The sequence below is a fragment of the Vulpes lagopus genome, chromosome 16 (genome assembly GCF_018345385.1).
Source record: "Vulpes lagopus strain Blue_001 chromosome 16, ASM1834538v1, whole genome shotgun sequence".
Lineage (NCBI taxonomy): Eukaryota > Metazoa > Chordata > Mammalia > Carnivora > Canidae > Vulpes > Vulpes lagopus.
Window position 1 is genome coordinate 26972544 of NC_054839.1, and position 5514 is coordinate 26978057.

At 34.9% G+C, this 5514-nt stretch overlaps 1 long non-coding RNA gene across 1 annotated transcript; it reads right to left on the minus strand.

Moving 5' to 3' along the window:
• Positions 1-1211: 1211 nt before the first annotated feature.
• Positions 1212-4195, minus strand: LOC121477177. Its single transcript, XR_005984121.1, has 2 exons — positions 4065-4195; positions 1212-1429 (listed from the first exon to the last, which is right to left on the minus strand). It is a non-coding gene; the product is annotated as an uncharacterized LOC121477177 (long non-coding RNA).
• Between the last annotated feature and the right edge of the window lie 1319 nt (positions 4196-5514).

The window sequence follows — 5514 nt, forward strand, 5'->3', positions numbered from 1 at the left end:
TATTCCTTATTATTAACTGCATAATTCTTCACATACTTATTATTGCACAATCTTCTTTAAGTAAATTCTAATTTACACTATTTAAAAACCAAACTTTAGAAGTATCTAAAGTGCTATTTCTAATAACTTTCATTACATACTGAATTTAAGATATGCATATCTGCATTTTGTTGAGTTCAGAAATAATGCGATTAAATTGGCATATTCACTTTCTCTTTAATTTATATTTGAACACAACATAGCAACTAAGTATTTAATTATCATTTTGCTCCATGTTCATAAAATGTGTACATGTTTTTTCCTGATGGTTGTTTTTACCAATTTCACAAATTTCATTGTTTTGCTCTTTTCAAGGCAGATATTACTGATTTTTTTCTATGGACAATTTTATTCCAGCACTGAGTCATATTAAAATATGAAAAAGTTTAACTTGGCAGAAAATACATGAAATCAGCAAAGTTGAGAGAAACATAGTAGTATTGGGGGAATTTGAGAAAATGCTGCTTATCCAGCATTGCCACTGTGGCTGCCTAGGGGCTAGTTTAATTAGGCTACAATTCATATGGCAGAAAGTAGTTTTGTAATTACCTACAAATGACCAAACAATATAGAACTCTAAGGAGAGTTGCATATTCCTGATAATGAACTAATTTGCAAATGACTGGATATTTTATCTAAGGCATTTATTGAGCAAACAATATTTAAATATATGTTACTTCAATTCTATATCCATGTAAATAGTTGAATTTTAGGAGTTTATTTCAGAATATATAGAAGTCATGAAAAGATGTTATAAAATCTATCAACTTGCTTTGCTTAAAGTAAAAATATAGTATCTAAAACCTAGAAATACAACCATTAACTAAGTTTCAAATTGTATCATGAGAATTTAATTTGTTAAGTATGGAAAGCATATTTAATTAAAACAAATATTTAATTTTTAAAAAAATTTAAAATATTTATTTAAATTTAAATAAAATTTAATTAAAAATAAGGAAATGTAAATACTTCCTTTTCTGATTCAGTGTTATAATCAATTCTTTGATAATAAAGTGACTCAAAAATCATATCTTCTTAATAGCACTTTTCTCTTTATCTCTATTTTTGTTTTTCACAAGGCATTATCTTTAATGGGTTAAAGTATAATCCCAAACCTGAGACATTCCTCTATACTACATAGAAATAAAATCAGGAGACTTTTAGGCAGAAAATGTGGTGTGGAAGTTCTTTTAATTAATCTAAAATACTTCCTTTCCTAGAGGTAATATCTATTCATGAGAGACACAGAGAGAGAGAGAGGCAGAGACATAGGCAGAGGGAGAAGCAGGCTCCATGCAGGAATCCTGATGTGGGACTCGATCCCTGGACTCCAGGATCATGCTGAGTCAAAGGCAGATGCTCAACCACTGAGCCACTCAGGCATCCCATCCTAGAGGTAATATCAAGAGAAAAATTGATAGTCTTAAATACAGACGATTTTTGAAACATTATGGTGAATAAAGGGTATATAAATCAGTACATTTTTTATTTTAAAATAGAGTTAAAAGAGAAAAAAAGCAGCAATTTCCTATAAATATCCAGAAAAATTTAAAAAATATAATTTGGGAATAGAAACAAAGCTAAAAGAGTAATAATTTGTCATATTTTAGTAAATACTTATATTAATAATTACTTATAGTCTTTAAGAATATTAATCCAATCCTCCACAGCTGAATTAACTATTATTATGAGTTTCATTAAAAAAAAAAAAAAAGTTAAAGAAGTTGAATGACTTGCCAGGTACTCATCAGTAGCATTATTGGAAACAAAATTTGACCCTAAACTAACTTGATTAATTTGAAAATCCATTTTAAAATATTATGAAAGCAGCCATAATATAAGATTAGCAAAATTAAATAAAAAAAATGTACATGTGTGAGAAAAATTAGTTTCTCATCTATTTCTTTATCCTGAATATGTTTTTACCATAAACATTTCATGTAGTAGTTAGTGGAAGAAAATATACAAAATTCAGACAAAGAAAGAATAGTAACAACGTAAAGAATATGAAAACATTAAAACTATTTAAAAGTGCAATCCTGATAAAACATAAAAGGAAAATAAAATGCATTTTATATATGCATGTGTATATGTGTGTGTGTACTCTGGAGTGTAGCCAGGCATCTATCTTGACCCATCTGTGTGACCCCTTTGGGACTTGATGGCAAGGGGAATTGAAACAAATACACTATTTATGATGCTTGCTTTATAATAGGGTTCCTTTTGCTTTTGACCCAGGAATATTGTGTTTTTGGTAAAATCTGTGAAATCATGGCAAGATAACTTTTTATTTGGATTTCCGGTAAAATCACAGACTCTTCACTGTTCTCTACAGATATATTATAACAAGGATATTGGATCTGAATCCACCAACTGATCAATGAACACATTAAAAAGAAAGCACTGAAATTATATTTTAGCAGTTGAAGGAGGAAAAATAGGCTACATTTACTCTATTAGAACTGTTTTAAATTTTGTCTTACAAAGGAATGAAAATTATCATTAGGGAATACTCAAAAATAATGACAATGAACTTCACATAGTAAAAATTAGGTAGATAGGACAAATTTGAACATACAAATGTGCTTATTAAAAAAAAACAATGAAAATAATTAACTATTAATTCAATGGTAGCTAAGATGGCAGGGTAGTAGGAGGACCCTCAGCTTGCCTTTTCTCTGGAACACTGCTAAGTAAATATCAAATCATTCTGAATACCCAAGAAATTAACCTGAGGACTGACAGAACAAACTGTGCAACTAGAAAGAGAGCATATTGAGGAAGGTAAGAAGTGCAGAGATCTGCTTTAGGGGAGAAGCAGATCACAGGAGAGGCAAAGGGGAATGAGCTCTGGTAACAGAGAGAAGCAAGAAAGAGAGGGACAGAGAGAGAGGGAAAGAGGAGCACATAGGGGATTGCACAAGAAAAACACTTCCCCAAAGCCATTGACAGGGAAAACAAGAGAGGCTAAATTTCCTGAGTTTTTGCAACCAATGGGGCTCCAAGATGAGTTTTAGAGGTCCCCAGCATGGCTATATAGAGCCTTGAGGGTGCTGCAATGCTCCTGCAGATAACTTCAGGGGCATACTGCACAATCTGAGGATTGCATAAGTCGCACTCGGAAAGACCAGTCTCTCTTCTTGGAGCACATCTGACAAAGATGGCATTGCCTCTTCAGGTTCAAAAGAGCCAGTGGGTACCGTTCCCCCCCTCCCTCACCCCTCAGCATGGGTGCAGAGACACTTGCTGAGGGCAGCTAACCCAGTCGCTGGGGTTTAATGTGCTGTGCTCCAAATCCCATGCTCCTACGCTCTGGTGCAACTGCCCTTTTGGGTCAAACTTTAATCAATCCCAGTGCAATGAGACCCTCCCACTCCAGGAGATCGGCTCAAGACCCCACCACACCAGATCCGTAAGTTTGCAGTTGTTAAACTTAGCAAACGTGGGTAGGACAGAACCCAGAGTGCACTGCACTGCACCAGGCAAAGCAACTCAGACACAGACAGTCTGAAAATAGCAAACTGAAAAAAAAAAAAAAAAAAAAAAACAAAGAACAAGCAAACAAACAAAAAAAAGGGAAATTACTTGCTCTTCTAGGAGAGGTTCCCTGACAGCAGCAAGCATGAACTCTCCTCTCCAGGGACAAAAGAACTGTCTGGAACCATTGCCCCTCCCTTGCCCCTCAGCATAAACCAACTTAGGTAAACAGTACAGCACTAATACTGGCTGCCTAACTACTTACAAGTCCCATCCTCCAGAGATCTGCTGGTATTCCTTTTCTTGGGTAGCTGTTCTGCAGAACCAGCACAGCAACCCCCCTCTCCCACCACCCAGAAGACCAGAACAAACCCAAACACACAGCATGTCTACCAACCACAGAGTTCTGCAAAGCTTCAGTTCTAGTGAAAATAGCATCAGGTCTTTTAACAAGCAGACCAGAGCACATCTAGTTAAAACTCCTCAGACTCTGGACAAGCTCCAAACACTCTCCAATGCAGGCAAGAAGTACTCTGCAGACGACTGACCTGAGGGAAAGAGCAGCCAAACACAGAAGCAGAGTGCATATACCACAACCAGAGACATTTCCTGAAGCTCAAGGTCCTGGATATAATATGACCTCTTCTTCATAAAGCCATTACTCTCAGGAACAGGAAACATAACAAGCTTTCGTAATATACAGAAGAAAACTTGGACCTAGACAAAGTGCCAAGATGGAGGAATTCTTGCCAAAAGAAAGAACAAGAAAAGGTCATGGCCAGAGATGTAATCGAAGTAGATATAATAATCCTGATCCAGAATTTAAAGCAACAATCAAAAGAATATTCACTGGGCTTGAGAAAAGCATAGAAGATATCAGGGTGACTCCTACCACAGACATAAAAGAAATTCAAACATATCAGGCAAAGATGAAAAACTGGCATTCAAAATTTACTGGATTTAATGACCTCAAAGATAGAAGAAGCAGAGGAATAAATAAGTACTACAAAAATAGATTTATAGAAAATAATTAAGTTGAACAAAAGAGAGGAAGAAAAATCTAGATCACAAAAGTAGACTTAATAATGTTCATATCAAGGAGTCCCAGAAGAAGAAAAGTGAGAAAACGGGACAGATTTATGTGAAGAAATTATAGCTGAAAAACTCCCTAATCTGGGGAAGGAAACAGACATCTAAATCTAGGAGGCACAAAGAACTGCCATCAAAATCAACAAAAGCAGGCCAATACCAACATGTATTGTAGCTAAATATACAAAATATAAAGAAAAAATCTAAAAAGGAGCAGACAAAAGAAGACATATAAGGGAAGACCAATAAGGTTAGAAGTAGATCTCTCTATAGAAACTTGGCAGGCCCTTAGAAAGCAGGATGTTATATTCAATATGTTCCATGGGAAAAATATGCAGCTAAGAATACTCTATCCCTCAAGGCTATCATTCAGAATAGAAGGAGAGACAGAGTTTCCCAGACAAACAAAAACTAAAGAAGTTCCTGAGACCACTAAACCAGCCCTAAGGCCAATATTATGGGGGGACTCTGAGTGGGAAAGACCAAAATTGTCAAAAACCAGAGAGGAACAGAGAAAATCTCCAGAAACAATGACAAAGCAAGTAATACAATGGCACTAAATACATATCTATCAATAATTATTCTGAATATAATTGAACTAAATGCTCTAATCAAAAGACATAGAATGTCAGAATGGAAAAAAAAAAGACCCATCTATATGCTGCCTACAAAAGACTCATTATAAACTTAAAGGCACCTACAGATTGAAAGTGAAGGGATGGAGAGATGTTCATCATACAAATGGGCAAAAAATAAAGCTGGAGTAGCAATACTTATATTAGACAAATTAGATTTTAAACCAAAGACTGACAAAAGAGGAAGGAGTGCAATATATGATAATAAAGGGGTCTATCTAACACGAAGATCTAACAGTAAATATTTATGCTACCAACTTGAGATCATACTAAT